This window comes from Mastigoproctus giganteus, chromosome 8, assembly GCF_048544385.1.
Source record: "Mastigoproctus giganteus isolate SK-2022 chromosome 8, ASM4854438v1, whole genome shotgun sequence".
Lineage (NCBI taxonomy): Eukaryota > Metazoa > Arthropoda > Arachnida > Uropygi > Thelyphonidae > Mastigoproctus > Mastigoproctus giganteus.
In genome coordinates this window covers 13505477-13524407 of record NC_143582.1, presented here as the reverse complement: position 1 = coordinate 13524407, position 18931 = coordinate 13505477, and positions in this window count along the sequence as shown.

Here is an 18931-nt window from a genome sequence, read left to right as displayed (position 1 = left end):
CGGAAACGTATCCAAAACTTTACATAGACATGAGACCAGTATGACTTGCACGAAAAATTTTTTAAAATGGAATGAACTTGAGAAGAATCTGAAAAATAAAATAACTGTTGACTTTCAAACACAAAACATGTGTTTGAAAAAAACACGGCTTTTTTTCAAAAAACATGAGAAAAAACATTGGTCAAATGTTTAAGAAAGATTGACTGAAATAGTAAAATTCCTCGGTGGCCAACAGTTAGCATTTCAAAGATCATCAGATACATTATATCAAAAGGATAACGGAAACTTTATTAAATTAGTCAAACTGTTTGATAAGTTTGACCCAGTTATGGAAACCCACGTAGAAAGAGCTCTACGGCAAAAATGTTGCATTCATTATTTAAGTAAAGATAGTCAAAATGAAATATCGCAAATTTTAAAAAAATGGAATAAGGGATAAAATTTGTATTATCAATTCGAAAGGCTAAATACTATTCAATGATCTTGGACTGCACACCTGATGCAAGTAAAACAGAAAAGATAAGTATTATCATACATTTTGTTTGCTATGGCAATGGAAGTCGAAATCAGTGAAAACTTTTTGTTTTTTGGAAGTTGATGACTCTACAGGCTAAGGTTTAAATGAAACCATAATAAACTATTGGAAAAATGGAACATTCCATTTTTCCAAGATTCACTGAAGATATAACAGGTCAAGGGTACGACAACGGGCGAATATGAACGGGAGAAGAAATGGGCTTTCAAAGTATGCTCTTAAACACAAATCCTCATGCCTTTTACGTCCCCTGTGCTTCTCATACTACAAATTTAACGATGATGCAGCAAAAGTCAATGCAGACACAATTAGTTTTTTTGCAACTGTGCAAGAATTATATTTCTTTTCATCTTCTCCGATGTATAGACATTTTCAATAAAGATAACTTAAAAATTCAAAACTGTTTTGATGTTCTTCAGTTTATTGTATATAATAATTGATCCTTTCCTAACTTAACGACTGTTTTAAGAATATTATTGACCATTCCTGTTAGTGTAGCAAGCAGTGAACGTTCATTTTTTAAATTAAATTTAATTAAGACATATTTACGAATGAGTATTTCACAAGAGAGGCTTGTACCACCACTTTGCTTATTGGAGGCTTGAAGTGGTGGAACCCATGTTTAGTCTCTAGAGCTAAGTTCCGGTCAACCCTTCCCTATCTCTTCCATCATGCAGTATGATTGATGACTTTTGAGGTTATGATGAACGTCGTGGCGAGATCCAATATTCCTTACATTTCGAGGGTACAGCTCTAAAACGGTGTTCGCAGGCCGGCCGCTAGTTAGTACACCGGACTGAACCTATTGGTAACTCTCTAGGAAGCTTCCGGATCAACTAGTGTATAATCTTGCTACCTCCACTCTGCCAAATAGTGACTGGAGGGAGTCCGAGTAGTGTGTATGCAGGGAGCATTGTCGAGGCCACGTTATGTCAAGGATCTGGGTATATACTTACCACATGTACGCCATATCCAAAAATTTCATTACTTCATACAGCATGTCCCACCTACTTTTTCTTACTATTGAATACACCATGAATTGTCAAACTAATAGAGCAAGCTTATCTGCGAAAAGACCTAAACCTCCCAAGGACTTCCTAATTCATTTCACAAATATACGTGGTCTCAATTCTAATCTCAACGATGTCCATTTCCACTTGTAATAAGTGTAAGTGTGTGTTGTTGTCTTACGGCACCAGGGGTTTCCCCCATCTCCGCGTTGCTTTCATTGTGGTGAACCAGTTCACTGGGAAATGCCAGAGATTTAAAAGTGTGTGGGAATTGTTCATGTGTTGTGTTCTGTACCGTTGTTCATCTGGTCATTTAGCCGTTGGACCCCTATTGAGGCCCAACGTTGTCCCACTTACGCCCCGTGGAGGCAGACCAGGAACCCAGTAGCTGTAGATTCACCCTGGCAGGTCCTGCCGCTTAATTTCCTGGGATTTCGGCGGCTAGGACCTTAAAAAAAATATATATATAATAAAATAAAATAAAATAAAATAAAAAAAAATAATAATAATAAAAAACAAATAAAAAAAATATATATATATATAAGTAAATAAAAAATCTGCGCTGGGGTTATGTCGCTTTGGTTTGCTAGGCCGAGTTTTGGGCGTAAGGTAATTTTATCATATTAAGTTTTTGACGTGTGGGGCTTTCGCTATGATGAAGGTAGAGAGGGGAGGGAGACCGAAGATTGGGGGGGAAAGACAGAAATATGGGGCCAATAGAGTAGATAGCCCCAGTTTTCAGTGGGGCATGCCCATGCCCCACCAGAGTAGAAGTTTGGGGGTGGAGGAGAAGGAACAAAAAATGTCCCCTCCCCCCAAGGAAGTGGGAATAATAGGTGAAGAGGGCGAGGGTGTCCTCTTCAGATCGCCATCAAGCTGTTTGCAACTGTGCTGCGTTTAGTCTGTTCTCTACTGTCTGTGCTGCATTCCCCCGTCCTTGCTTTTCTCTTCCGTGTGATCAGCACTCTTCTTGTCCAAGTACTGGTCCTCTGCAGGGTTTCAGTTTTTTTTTTTTTTGTCACATTTGGCGCCAATTTTTGTCAATCTCTGTGTACGTTGCTGTAGATAGCTATTAGTGTTTTTCTCCTGGTGAATAAGTCTTGCGCATACTGGGAGAGTGCCCTATATTCATCCTCAGTGTCCAGGAAGTGGTGCTCCAGTAATTTTGGGAAGTATCTTAACATTGTTATTAGTAGCCCTCTGAGGTCTTCATAGTGTTGACAATCATAGACTATGTGGCTCCAGCTTTCACTTTCCCCACATATGCAGTTGGGGTCCTCAACGAGTCGGAAGCCAAACAGCTTCTCCTTGTAGGGTCCGTGTCCGGTTAATAGTGTTGTCATATGGTACCCTGGGAAGTACCACGGTGGCTGCTTTGGGTATATTTTCTGGAGGTCTGGTAGAAATCTTTTTGTTACTTCGCCTTTTGTAGTCTCTGTCCATCTTCTCTGCCAAAGATCTAGGAGGTGGGTCTGTAGCCTATTTTTTTCGTGTTTTAGGTTGCCCGCCGGGTCTGTCGTGTATCCTTGGTAGGTAGCGGCCACACCCCTGGCCAGCAAAAACAGTAGCCCCGCCTGAACTGCCTCCAGGTCCAGAGGGAGCGCTCCAGCAAGTACCTGCAAAGCTGGGGTACTTACCGTGCTGCAGGCGCGCGTTGTTGATAGCAGTATGGTCCTTTGGGTCATTTCTAGTGTTCTTTTGTTGACTACCAGTGTCGTTTTTGGATACCACACCGCTGCAGCATAGGTGATTGCAGGCAGGAAGGTTGTTTTATAGTAAAGTATCAGTGCTTTTTTCTTGAGTCCCCAATCTTTCCTTGTGATTCTGGTTACCAGTCCAGAGTATCCTCTGATTTTTCTTCTGATGTATTTCAGATGCGGCTGGAACGTCAAGTTTTTATCTAGGATAACGCCCAAATACTTCAGTTGGCTCACAAATTTGATTGTTACATTGTTGATTGTAATTTGCGGGGGTCGTCGTAGTTGCAGAGTCCCCTTTAGCAGGATCGATGAGGTCTTGTCTGACGATATTTTCAGCTGGTTCTTTGATGCCCATTGCTGCAGCCGCTGCAGTGCCTGATTTGCCAGCGTCTCCAATTGGGCCCTGGAGTCCGCCTCTACCGTCAATGTCAAGTCGTCCGCGAAGGCGTGTACTGCCACAGAACCCAGGTCCATAGTCAGGAATTCATCGAGGACCATTGTCCACAGAAGCGGCCCAAGCACCGACCCCTGCGGACATCCTCTGTGCACCTCTCTTGTTATTTTTTGATAGTGTACATTGATTTCCACTCTTCTTTGTGTTAAATAGCTTTCGATTACTTTGTAGAGGTTAAGAGGCACCTCAGCCTCCCTCAACCTTGCCAGGACGCTTGGCCACCAAAGTGAATCAAACGCCCCAGCAAAGTCAACAGAGATGAGCAGCAGATACTTTCGTCTACAATCCTGGAAAATCCTTAGCAAGTTTCCCAGTGCGTCCACGGTTGAGGATCCTGGTCTGAAGCCATACTGATTTCTGGCATGTAGGCCTGCCGCTTCATAGTGTTTTATAACTCTCACATGGAGTAATTTTTCAAACAATTTGCTTGCCACTGGGAGCAGTGCGATGGGTCGATATGAATCCGGAAATTCTGGATTTTTAGTAGGATTTTTCAGTATTAGTTTTAAATTTGCTGTTTTCCATGCAGTTGGGAAATGTCCTGTTTCCAAGCATCTATTGTATAGTGTTAGGAGTAGGTGCGGATTGTATTCCACGGTTTTCTTGAGTATTTCAGGCTCAATAAGATCGAGGCCCGGGAATTTTCTATTTCTGACCCTACTAGCGGCCACGCTGAGTTCATCCAGGGTGAAGGGAGGCTCAATCGCCTGGTTTCTGTAGTTATCGTTTCTGTCGCATGTCTGTTTCTGACCTGGCATAGTTAACATATTTGGTTTTTGATATATTCTGTCGAGTATGTTATTCATCGACTGCTCCCAGGTTGTGGTGAGATCTCCCTGCCGAGTCCTAGTGGTAGAAATCACCCCCCCCCCCTAGGCAGTCTATTGGTTGTTACTTTGTAGACAATGCCCCAGGGGTCATTGTTCCCTGCTGTGGAGACCAAGGACTCCCAAGAGCGTCTTTTACTTGTCTTTATGGCGTCAGTGTACCGGTTTCTTATTTGTCTATATATTTGCCTCAGGGCTTCAACCTCATTTGCTGGCCATGTTCTTCGGGCCCTCTGGAAGTCCTTCCTACTCTTGTTCATTTGTCGCCGGAGCATGGCAATGTCCCAGGTCCACCAGGGGACTGCGCCCAGTCGGGGGTGTTTCTTCCTGATAGTTTGGTTGCTGATATCTATCATCAATTTAGTAATTGCCTTCTGCAGTTCGTTCGGATTATTCTGTGGATCTAGGGACGGAGGTTTGTTGTTAACCGCTGTAGTTAGTAGCTCTTTGTATTGGGGCCAATCTGCCTTGGCAACTGCGTATCTGTGGGGTGTTTGTATATTTGCTGTTGTTCTTGGCAGCGTTCTTGTTACTTTGCAGGTGATGACTCGATGGTCCGAGGTGGTCCAAGCGTCTTCCACCCTCCAGTCGGTCACGTGGTTCGCCAGGTTCCTAGTTGCTAGGGTGATATCGATGGTGGCCTCCCAGAGGGTGTTGCAGAATGTTGGCAGATGGTGCGGTTGGTTCAGTACAACAAATTGTGATCCTATCAGATAGTTTTCGAGTTGCTGCCCATTTGTTGTTCCTCTTCTGTCGGCAGTAACGCTGTGCCATAGTGGAGAGCGACAGTTTACATCGGCTCCTATAATTATTTTTTCATTCGGCAGAGTGTTTTGGAGACGGCGCAGGTAGTTGATTGTGGTCTCAATTTCCTGTCGTGGCCTGCTGTAAAGGGCCACTACATATAGGGAGCCTAGTGCTGTAATGAGCTGGGCACAGGCAGCCCAGGTCGTGCACAGTTGAGTTACTTTTGTTGCAGTGATTTTGGTGTTCCTGACTAGGACCGCTGCCCATGGGGTGTCCTCCTCCGTGTGGACGGCCTTATATTGCAGTGGATACCCCACCACCCGCTTTGCGTGAACGTATGGCTCCTGCAATATGATTATGTCGGTGTCTTCCTCATCGGCCCTGACCCTGATTTGGTCTGCCACTGTTTTGGCTCGTTGCGCGTTAGTCTGGATTATCTTAATCATTGCTATATTATACTTTTTTTTATTTCTTGTCCCCATAATCGATTCTATTTTGGTATATGCTTTTGGCTTTAAGGTAGACTGGGCACTTCGGGTCCTTGATTGAATGCGCGTGTTCTATTTTCATTGCCTTACAGTTTGCGCAGGTGGCTTCCTTGTCTTTGTGTGGACAGTCTGTAAAGGCGTGTCCCTTCTCTGTGCAGTGTCCACAAGTTGGAACTGTCTGGGTGCAGACATGCGTAGTGTGTTCGAACTTGCAGCATCTAAAGCATTTCGGGACCACCACTCGCTCCCGGAATCGGTAGCTGCCCCACTCAATATATACCCTTGTTCTGTCCTTTAAGACTTGCCATGCTTCCGGTATAAGCTCCACACTCCAGTTGTTGTTTATTCCTCCTCTCGCCTTTATATGAAACTTTGTGGTTATTACTTCGTGTGTTTCTTTGTCTGGTATTTCCTTTTGCAGATTCCTGAGGTAGAGCTCTTCTGCCAGCTGGGCTGCTGTGACTTCTGGATTGACGTCATAGATTATTATTGACGGTCCCTTCCTTTTGGGCGACTGGGCCGTTAATCCGAGAGCGTCTATTTTGGGGTTTTCTATGATACTTTGTATTTCTTGTCTAGTTTCGGTTTCAATTACTAGTCCTACGTCTCTCATTTTCCGTATTCCTTTTATTCTTGTATTTTTAAGGTCCTCCCTCATATTACTAATTACTTTTGTTTTTAATTCCTCACTAGAGGGGATCTTGCCAGTCTCCTTTGGTCGGAGTATCACCAGGTTTGGTGTTGGCAACAGTGTTTTCCTCTTCTGGTGCGTCTCTGCGGTTGGTTGGGTTTCCGTTGCTATTGGGATCCTCAGCGCTTCCGAGTATGTCGGGACGCGCTGTGGCGTTTGTTTTGCCCCGCATTCTTTATATGCTTGTAGCCGTGGTGTAGGAAGATTCGGTATAGTGTCCAGCACCTTCTCAAGGATGGAGGTTCTTGTCTTAAGTTCCTCGTTAGTGGTTTTTAGTTTCTCGCTGTCGATGAGGAGGGCAGTGGTAATAGATTCAAGGGTGGCCCAGAGTTCTTGAACATAACTTGCCGCTTGTCTGTTGAATCGACTATTATCTTGATTAAGAAAGGTCACAAGATTCCTATGTAAAGCAGATATTATTTGATGGGTTGGAGAGTCTTCATCTATAGGTTTGTCAGTTGTAGGGTATGCAGAAGGTGTAGTTACTGTGACGGTTAGTTTTCTAGATTGGGGGAGGCCTTCTGCCTCAGTCTGCTCCAATGCTCTGCGTGGTCTCTCTGGTTGTTTGGCAGAGGAGGTCTTAGGGGTCCCTGATGGGGTAGGAAGATTGGTTGATAGTTGACAGATAATGTTCCAGGACTCTCTGCTAGATTAGGGGAGGGCCCTTAAGCTGCCTGGGAGGCAGGAGCACTTATAGCTGTTGGAGAGAGAGTGGTCTGTAATTTCCCAGTGTAGGGAGAGCTTGCCTGTGAAGTTTGCAGAGTAGGAGGGACAGGGGCTAGGCGAACTACTACTGGCGTTGAAGTGTTAAATTGAAACTTAGATGAGATCACAGGGTCAGATTCATCAAGAGGCACTTTGTTGAGAAATTCTAGTATGGTTTGAGGAGACTGGGGTGTTCTGGTTTTTGCTCTCCTCTTACTTTTCTGTTTCTTTTTCTTGGACTTGTTGACTTTGGGAGGCTGGAGGCCAACTTGGTCTGAATCGTCTGCTACAGCATTCTCGTCAGCCGACGATGAGGATGTTTCTCTTGAGCTCATGTCTAAGGGTTGTATGGTTTGGGTCAAAGACCAATAAAGCTATAATAAAGCAATTGTAAGGGGTTGCTCCTGAGTAATTTGATTTCTTCTGAAAGGTCTACCGGAGGTTTAACGGGGTTGAAATTTTTTACGCCTCAAGAGGACTGAAAAAGCCGCCGAACGAAAGCGTCGGGCCCGTGTGATGATCTGAAGCCGCACATCAACGCCTCGAAAAGCCCCGAGTTATCCCCAGAACACAAGTGGGGGGAAGAAGTAGCCAGCGGTGAGCGTGGCCCTAGAGAGAGGAACCGACGGCGTAGCCAACTGCTTTTGTTCTATAGTCGGGAATTGGAAGTACTGTATTGATAAAATCAGCCAAGAAATAAATAAAACATTACCTGAGGAAGATGCAGGCGATTTGGCATTATTACCGGACTTGTAGTCTGCGAAACGCCATGTACTTCTTCTGACAGAATCTCAGTTATTGGTTGATTCATCTACTGGTCATCTCAGATGCCCAAATTATTCGCTGTATGATTCCTTTCGCCTCAAAGGTGGTACTTGTGCATATGTCCGTTCTGATATTCCCTGTCAGAGACTTGGCAATTTGGAATCTCCTCTCTTTGATCTTCTCTGGTTTAAAATCTCTCTACCTCATTGTGTCAAATTCATCTGTTGTCTCTACCGTTCTCCCAACTCCACTAATCACTTGGAGCTCTTTGACTTCCTCTCTTTGCAACTTGACTTTCTCCAGTCCAACTTTCCTACCTTGGTGATTTTAATGTTCACAACTCCAGCTGGCTTCCGTTTTCTAGTCACACCGACCCAGCAGGTCGAGATGCTGAGGCTTTTGCAATTACTAATGACCTAGCACAGATTGTTCATTTAGCTACAAGAATACCGGACAATCCTAATCATACAGCCAATACGCTTGATCTTTTTCTCACAAACAACCCTTCTAAGTACACGGTCGAAGTGAGAGGTCCTTTAGGCACTTAACTTGGTAATTGTCTCTTCTCCAATGGAACCTTTATCTCATGGCTATTCCCAACCACGTGTTGTTTGGCATTACAAGAATGCAAAATGGGATGACCTGCGAGACTTCTTTTCTTCTTTTCCTTGGTCAGATTACTGTTTCAAAACTTCTGATGTCAACGTTTGCTCAGATCGTGTCAGTGAAATTATTCTTGCAGGAATGGAATCCCTTTTCCCACACTCCACTTTAAAATCTCGTCCTTTATCTAAACCTTGGTTTCCAATAAATGTGCTAAGGCTGTCCAAGAGAAGAATGTTGCATATCGTAATTGGCTTGTTTCTAATTCTTCAGTTTCATTTTTTGCCTACACCAAAGCTCGCAATAGTTGTAAAGCAGTTATTAATCAGTCCAAACTAGAGTTTGAACAGGCTAAGAGTTGAAAACTTGCTTCTTGCCCTAATGGTAGCCGAGCATTCGGGTCTCTTGCCAAAGCTATTGGCCGCAACTTTTGCCCATCTTTGCTCCCACCTCTGTCCAAACCAGAAGGTTCTGTTGCCACTTCAGCCAAGGATAAAGCTGAACTGCTAGCGTCCCATTTTTCTTCTAGTTCATGTATTAATCATCTTGGTAAAACACCTCCCACCATTCCCAACACGCTCCATTCAATGCCTCCTGTGGTCTTCCGCCAAAAGGATATCAGAAGGATTTTGATGAATCTTGATGCTAAGAAAGCTCCAGGTCCTGATGGTATTTTTAGCATTAGCATTAGCATTAGTAGAGGCATATGATGCAAGAAAGCAAGCTTATTCAGCATCAGCCAAAAAAAAAAAAAAACACACCCCTCCCATTTCACTCCTCCGTTCGCTCGAAATACCTGTCCAGTTGAGCCTTAAATTTGTTTAGGCTATCAACTTCAACAACAAGTGATGGAAGTCGGTTCCACCAACCAACCACCCGCTGGCCAAAGGCAAATTTCCGCACATCTATCCGACATCCGTCCTTCCTCAATTTGAATTTATGCCGTCTGAGCTGATTATTCTGAGCAAGATGAAGAATCCCATTGGCATTGAGCATGCTCAAAGCCTTATACACCTCTATTAGATCACCTCGCCGGTGCCTAGTCTCCAGACTCTGTAATTTGCAAAACTTAAGCCTTTCTTCGTAAGAGCAACCCTTTGTTCCATTCACTAATCTTGTTGCCCTTCTCTGTACCCGTTCCAGCAGCTCTACATCCTTCTTGAAATGAGGCCTCCAGACCTGTATACAGTACTCAAGATGTGGCCTAACCATTGCCTTATACAAGGGAATAATCACCTCCTTATCCCTGCTAGAAAAATTCCTGTATATCATTGACAAGACACGATGAGCTACTCTTGCAGCCCGTCTGCACTGCTCAGAGAACTTCATATCTGCCTGCACAATTACCACCAGGTCTTTTTCATTCTCCACCACTGTCAGTGTAGTACTGCAGAGTTGATACGTTGCTCTGGGGTTACTGTTTCCCATATGTAGTACTTTACATTTGTCAATGTTAAACTTCATTTGCCACCTCTCAGCCCATCTGTTCAACCTTTCCAGATCCTTTCGCAGCAGCATAGCGTCAGTGGTATCCTTAACAACCCTGCCAACCTCTGTATCATCTGCAAACTTGGACATTAAGCTTGATATACCATCATCAATATCATTCATAAACACCGAAAACAACAACGGCCCCAAGACTGAACCCTGAGGTACTCCACTAATAACATTAGTCCACGTTGAGCAGTGTCTATTGATTACCACTCTCTGTCTTCTGCCACTCAACCATCCCCTTATCCATAGCAGCAATTTGCCTCCAATGCCACACTGCTCCAATTTGTGCAGCAGTCTTCCATGTGCAACAGTATCAAAAGCCTTTCTAAGATCCAAATATATAATATCAAAGTTATTCCCTGCATCCAGTTCTTTTGTGACTACATCATAGTATCCAATCAGATTGGTCAGGCAAGACCTGCCCCTTAACAAAACCATGCTGCGTCTGAGCTATAACTGAATTCTTGTCTAGATGATCCTGCAGTGCTTCTTTAACCAGTGCCTCCATTAATTTACCTGGAATAGAAGTTAAACTAACAGGTCTATAATTACTTGTGTCAGCCTTTGATCCTCCTTTGTGAATTGGGGTTACATTTACACATCTCCAGTCTATGGGTACCTCCCCTGAGTCCAAAGAAGCTCTCATAATTATGGCTATGGGTTTGCTTACTTCCTTTGCTGCCTCCTTTAATATAACTGGATAGATCCCATCCACCCCAGGTGCCTTTTTTATGTTTATCCTCAACAATCTCTCCTCCACTTTCCTCTCAGTTATTACAAAATCATCCAGCTCACTGCCAATGTTTACTTTACCTACATCATTCTCCTTCCTGAATAACTCCTCATGCGTGAATGTAGATGCAAAATATTCCTTTAGATTGTTAGCCACCTGAGCAGGATCCTCAACTGTTGAACCATCAATATCCAGTGGACCAATCTGATTCATCCCTTTCCTTTTTGAGTTTAAATAAGTAAAGAACTCTTTTCTGTTTTTCTTTGCATCCTTTGCCAAGGATTTTTCGTAGTCTGCCTTTTCCTGCCTAATCTCCTTTGTGACTTGGTTACAGACCAACTTATATCTATCATAGGCTTCCATGTCACCCATTAATTTGTATGTATCCCATGCATTTTTCTTCTCTGCCACATGTCTCATTAGTTCATCTGACAACCATTTAGGCCTAAACCTTGAACAATATTTCTTAGTTGGTATGTATTTCTCCACTTGTTCTCAAAACCTGTGCTCCTGAACTTACTCCTATTCTTTGCCGCCTTTTTTCACTTTCTTATTCCAAAGGTGCTTTTCCTTCTGCTTGGAAATTTGCTCATATCCAGCCAGTTCCTAAAAAGGGTGACAAATCCTTCCCATCCAATTATCGTCCCATTGCAATTACTTCTACTCTTTTTAAAGTAATGGAGAAATCAATTAACCGCCAACTCTTAAACTACCTAGAAACCTTCCGTCTGATCAACGATCACGATCACCAGTATGGATTCCGTCAGTGTTGATCCACTGGAGATATTCTGGCTTATGTTACCCATTTATGGACTAATTCAATGGAAAGGTTCGGTGAAACACAAGTAGTTGCTCTTGACATCTCAAAGGCTTTTGATCGTGTTTGGCATAAAGGTCTTCTAAACAAGCTTCCATCTTATGGTTTGCCAACTGTTTTTAGTAATTGGTTATCCAGTTTTCTCTCTGATCGCTCACTGAGGGTTATGGTAGATGGCTCTCTGTCTTCTAACTTCTCCATAAATGCCGGTGTCCCCCAAGGTTCAGTTCTTTCCCCCACTCTTTTCCTCTTGTATATCATTGACCTTCTTCCATTGTCTGGAAATCCTATCCATAGTTTTGCCGATGATAGCACATTGCATTCAACTTTCCATTTTGAGAAACCTTGTCCTGCTCAATCAGCTTCAACTTCTTGAAAATCTGCTACCAATTCCTTAAATGCCGATCTTCAGGTAATTCTCCAGTGGGGCAAAGACAACTTAGTTGATTTAAACCCTTCTAAAACTCAGTCTTGTCTTATATCTCGCAAAAAGGATTCTTCTGCTCCTCTGCTTATTTTTAGTGACACTCCGATTTCTAGGCAAAACGATATATCTCTTTTGGGGATTACCCTGACTTCTAATCTCTCTTGGCACAAGCACATTACAAATATTGCTTCCTCTTCATCTAAAAAACTTGGTTTTCTCTTTCGCTCTCGGCGTTACTTTTCTTCCAAACAGCTGCTCACTCTGTATAAATCGCAAATCCGCCCTGCCATGGAATATTGTTCCCACATCTGGGGTGGTGCTCCCAAAACCTCTCTCAGGCTTCTTGATTCCATTCAGAAGAGGGCAGTTAGGTTAATTAATGATTCATCTCTAACAGAGTCTCTCCACTCGCTTTCTCATAGATGCACTGTTTCTGCTGCATGCCTCTTCTACAGATACTTCCATGGGCACTGTTCTTCTGAATTGGCTTCTATAATTCCTGCTCTCTCTTTCAAAACAGTCCGAACACGTGCCGCCACTAGCCAACATCATTTACTGTCCAACTTCAAACCCACAGAACCAACTTTTCATCTTCCTCATTTATTCATTCAACTGGCATTTTCTGGAGCAACCTTCCTTCATACGTATTTCCTGAAAATTACAATCTACAGAAGTTCAAGTCCAATGTGAACAAATATCTTCTTTCGTCTTCTTAACCTCAAACCCAAGCACGGTACTAAGTACTATAGGTTCTAATACCTCTTGTGTTTGGGGGTCACATAAAAAAAAAAAAAAAATTAAAAATGATGTATGTGCTGAATTAGATGTAAAGGAAATTATTTCTAATTTTATAAATATGAAATCAAGAAAAATAATAATTTTGTGAATAAACCTGTTTCAAATAAAATTTCATATTTATTCTAATATTCTGTTCATGTTACACTAAAACATGCAACGTATCTTTTTTGATGTTTTTTTTTTTTTTTTTTTTGTAAAGGGTCGTTAAAAACAGCTATTTTGCAGACGGGCGCTGAACAATCTACCGCCAGCCCTGCATGTGACCTTAGATACTTGGCAAAAAATCAAAACCAGATAACTCATCACAGTCTGAAAATAAGTCCATGCAAATTCTTATTGTGCAGATGGGATTTCAAGCCGTCTTTTCCATACAGTGTGGAAGAAGTGATTATGAACTGTGATGATACATAGGAGTAAATGTGTTAGAAGATAAATGTGTGAATGTGTAAATGTGAGAAATGAGTAAATGTGTGAATGGTGTTAGAAGCTTATGGCATTTACTAGGGCCTGCGACTCTGAATCTGAAAGATGAATGTTAGCCAAATAAAATTATGGTGGAAAACTGACCTACAGGCTAGTTTCATGACTGAGCTTTGGAAGCATTCCAGCTACTTTCCACCAAAAATACACTCAGTGATCCCTGAATTATGGTCACCTACTTAATACCATGTTGGACCATTGTTTACATAGATGTCCATAAGGATCTACAGCCATGATGCCTACAAGCTTTCCAGTGTCAGAATAGACTATGGTTGTGTGTCTATATGCCTCACTTCAAAACATCCTGCAGGTGTTTCAATTGGATTGAGGTCAGACAAATTTAGAGGCCAATCAAGATGGTAGATATCTTCACTACGTTCCTCAAACCACTTGTGCACTCTGTGGGCCCATGATGTGATACATTATCTTGGAACATCCCATTTATGTCTTCTAAGAGTTGCCAGTAGACCCCACCAGTGAAATACTAAGGGGGGGGGGGGGTCTCAGTTCTTGCCAGAAAAAATATGTCTCATATTAGGCAAACAAAAACACCACCTGCTCGGACATTGGGCACCATGTCCAATGGGTCCATGAACTTGAGTTTCTTGCATCAGAACACAAAGGCATCTGTTGGCGTGTTACACCAGGTATTTGGACTTATCGAACTAGCACTTGTTTCCAGTCCTCCAGTGTTGAATCAATGTTGTCAAGGAGAGGGTCTCTTGGATTATCTGCTGTGGAACTCCATACATCTGAGTGTGTGGCACGTCATTTGGGACATTGTTCCTGCATTTGCTATATTATATTGTGATATTGACTGTTGCACAGTGACCTGCCATCCAGCCCATTGTTCACTATGAACCATGTTTGCTTACCATGAACATCCACCTTGCATAATCCTTTACGGTTCTGTCAGTGGGAGGTAGTTTTACCCTCCATTCTTTGTATCTTTAACCACAGTGGGACATGAGCAACCGACAAGATGTGTCCGATATGGAAGTATCCACTGCACAAGTTCCCACAATCATGTCCTTTTGAAACTCCATATCTTTACTACATCCATAACTGCTACTTTATCTGATCCTGATGCTTTACTCCAATGATTTAACTTAATTTTTAAATTAATCTGAATATAGGAGGGTGAAAAATTTTAAAATCTAAACTACCTACATTCACATAATCCTAATCGCTCTCTCATATTCTGATAATCCTAATCACTCTCTCATATTCTGATAATTCTAATCATTCTCCTATATTCACATAATCTTAATTATTCATCTAATACTTGGATCTTTTCCACACCAATAACCTTTTTGCAAATTGTGACAGTCCATCAGCTAACTCAGATCATAATTTGCTGTCAAAGTCTTCTCTGATGAAACTCTTTTCTGCAACCATTCTCAGCCCCACTTTGGTTGCCATTGTAATGATAAACAGAATAACTTACATAATTTTTAATCTTCATTTTATTAGTAGGATTATTCTTTTAAATCTGATCCTGGCCCCTCAAAATTTGTTACCAAAATCAACATTAAATGAATACAAACCTTTATTCTACATGCTCATCCAAATTCTTGCCTTTCCATTATAATTCCACAATTTACAAATGGCAAAGGTTGTTTCAGATAAAAATAAAGTATACCATTACTCGCTAACTTTGACAATTCAGCTTCAGAGTTTTGTATTTTATTTCCTTGCTGATGTCAACAGTCGTAACTTTTGTTTATCTTTACTCCTCTCTTTCATGTTCCCAGATAGTACTATTGTACTCTCATTCAAAGATAGCAGGTCAGAATTCTACCATTCTTTTTTCTCATTTTAACTCCTGCATTAGCATTAGCATTAGTAGAGGCATTTGATGCAAGAAAGCAAGCTTATGCAGCATCAGCCAAAAAAAAATAAATAATAAAATAAAATAAATAAAAAATAACCACTTCCACTTTACCCCTCTGTTCGTTCGAAATACCTGTCCAGCTAAACCTTAAACTTATTCAGGCTATCAACCTCCACGACAAGGGATGGAAGTCTGTTCCACCAACCAACCACCCACTGGCTAAAGGCAAATTTCCTCACGTCTATCCTACATCTGTCTTTCCTCAATTTGAATTTATGCCTTCTCAGGTGATTATTCTGAGCAAGAGGAAGAATCCCATCAGCATTGAGCATGCTCAAACCATTCAAGGCTTTATACACCTCTATCAGATCACCTCACTGATGCCTAGTCTCCAGACACTGTAATTTGCAAAACTTAAGCCTTTCTTCGTAAGAGCACCCCTTTGTTCCATTCACCAATCTTGTTGCCCTTCTCTGTACTCGTTCCAGCATCTCTACATCCTTCTTGAAATGAGGCCTCCAGACCTGTATACAGTACTCTAGATGTGGCCTGACCATTGCCTTATACAAGGGAAAAATCACCTCCTTATCACTGCTAGAAAAATTTCTATATATCATCGACAATACACCATGAGCTACTCTTGCAGCCATCTGCAAGAGTAGCTCATGATGTATCTTCATATCTGCCTGCACAACCACCTCCAGGTCCCTTTCATTCTCTACCACTGTCAGTGTAGTACCACAGAGTTGATACGTTGCTCTGGGGTTGCTGTTTCCCATATGTAGTACTTTACATTTGTCAATGTTAAACTTCATTTGCCACCTCTCAGCCCATCTGCTCAACCTTTCCAGATCCTGTTGCAGTAGCATAGGGTCAGTAGTGTCCTTGACAACCCTGCCAACCTTCGTATCGTCTGCAAACTTGGACATTAAGCTTGATATACCATCATCAATATCATTTATAAATACAGAAAACAATAATGGACCCAATACTGAACCCTGAGGGACTCCACTAATAACATTAGTCCACGATGAGCAGTGTCCATTGATTACTTCTCCCTCTCAACCACCCCTTTATCCATAGCAGCAATTTGCCTCCAATGCCACACTGCTCCAATTTGTGCAGCAGTCTTCCATGTGCAACAGTATCAAAAGCCTTTCTAAGATCCAAGTATATAATATCAAAGTTATTCCCTGCATCCAGTTCTTTTGTGGCTGCATCATAGTATCCAATCAAATTGGTCAGGCAAGACTTCCCCTTAACAAAACCATGCTGTGTACGAGCTATAACTGAATTCTTGTCTAGATGATCTTGCAGTGCTTCTTTAACCAGTGCCTCCATTAATTTTCCGGGAACAGAAGTTAAACTAACAGGTCTATAATTACTTGTGTTGCCCTTTGATCCTCCTTTGTGAACTGAGGTCACATTTGCACATCTCCAGTCCATGGGTACTTCCCCTGAGTCCAAGGAAGCTCTCATAATTATGGCTAAGGGTTTGCTTACTTCCTTTGCTGCCTCCTTTAATATAACTGGATAGATCCCATCCACCCCAGGTGCCTTTCTTGTATTTATCTTCAACAATTTCTCGTCCACTTTACTCTCAGTTATTACAAGATTCTCTAGCTTACTACCAGAGTTGAATACACCTCTGGCATTCCCCTCGATGAATAACTCCTCATGTGTGAATGTCGATGCAAAATATTCATTTAGTTTGTTAGCTACCTGAGCAGGATCATCAACAGTTGACCCATCGATATCAAGTGGACCAATCTGATTCATCCCCTTCCTTCTAGAGTTTACATAAGTAAAGAACTCTTTGCTGTTTTTCTTTGCATCCCTTGCCAAAGATTTCTCGTAATCTGCCTTCGCCTGCCTAACCTCCTTTGTAACTTGGTTACAGATCAACTTGTATCTATCATAGGCTTCTGTGTCACGTGTTAATTTGTATGTATCCCATGCATTTTTCTTCTCTGCCATATGTCTCATTAGTTCATCTGACATCCACTTAGGCCTAAACCTTGAACAATATTTCTTAGTTGGTATGTAAAGCCTAGCAGCTTCCAAGATAAGTTCTTTGAATGCTTCCCATTTTGAATTTGCTGTTGGTAACATCATCAGTTGGTCCCACTGTATAGAATTTAAATACTGTCTCAGTCCATCGTAGTCGCCTTTAAGAAAGCAATAACCCTTCCCTTTACAACTAATGGTAGTTACCTCTTTGAGTAAATCCCACTTCAGCACACTGTGTTCACTGCCACCTAGTGGTTCATTTTCCTGCAGATTCTTAATGCATGAAGAATCACTACTGATAATCAAATCAAGAGTATTACTCCCTGTAGTTGCCTCCCGAACATGCTGATGTAGAAAACAATCATCCAATAAATCCACAAAAGCCTTGCTAGTGTGTGAGTGACCAGCCCCCAAATTCCAGTCAATATCTGGGAAATTAAAATCCCCCATTATAAGATTCTCTGATTTACTGGCCCACTCTATTTCCCTGTACAATTTCTTATTATACTCATCAGAGTCATTAGGCATTTATGAACTTGATAAATTCCTTCCTAAAATTACACCCACTATTCTCAACAACTGTAATTTTTCATAAGAAATATATCAGAATCCCAATGATGTGTTCCTGAAAACACCTTTCTCTATTGAAAATAATATTCAATCAAATGATGCACAGGCAACCCCTTAATCTAATGGGGATGTGTTCCTGAAGATGTAGCTAAACCTTGAAGTAAAATGGCTTTGTTCACAGACTTAGATGTTATAACTGGAAGATATGTTCTAGCTTTTTGGAGGAAAAAAGTCTGCATGTTACAAAAAGATAACATAGCATTACTAAAAGTATTAAGATAAAAATACTAGATAATTAAAAAATGTAAAATAATGACTAAAATAATGCAATTAATACAGTTTTGTACCTTAATTTTTTTTTCAACTATATTTACTCAACTTGGTTTATTAATTAAGAAGTTAGAATATTTTACTTAAATAAGACTATTAAAAGGAATTCAGTGACCTAGAGGGTTAGAGGTTTTGAAATCTTTTTTTGGAAGGGGTGAAGCTGCTTCTGCTGGCTGTGGTCTATCAACTGATACAGCTTCAGCCGAACTGCACTCCTCATTTTGTTTATAAAAATTCTTGTATTAGGTTATGTTCCTATGAAAAGCTCCTCTCATCATTAGGGTCCTTTTCTTCAAACAATTTAAGAATTTTTCTAAATTCATAAATTCAAAGACCTGACAAATATCTTTTAAAGCTAAGTACTTCAGTGGAGTTGAAGAAACCATAGTATCATCTCTGCCATTTATTCTGGTCTCAATGGATTGTTGCAATTCAGCAAGGTTCTCATTGGTCAACTCCTATGTATGAGATACAACTAACTCATCAATATTTGCCTCAACCATTTCTAAGTCAAGCTTGACCTCCCAGAATAACAACTTCTCTGGTGATCCACTTAGGAACATCACTTAGAGACTTCAAAACTGATAAAAAATTAGGAAATGTTTCTTCCTTGACTCATTCATGATTGATTGCATGACTTCTGCCCAAAAATCTCCCATGCTAATTGCATGCCATATGATAGAGCTCTCCACAAATCCTTTAATGTTGGGATGCCCTCCTTGTCAGCTGATCCAACTGATTGCAGTGCAGCACTGTGATGTGCATAATACCACTTGAAGGTTCCAATCAAGGTTTGAGCTATGAGCTAGAGCAATGAAGTGATGTTAGCAGGAAGAAGCACCACTTTAGAATTTAGATTTCCATCATTTAAATCCTGAGGATAACCAAGGGCATTGTTCAAAATTAAAAGAGC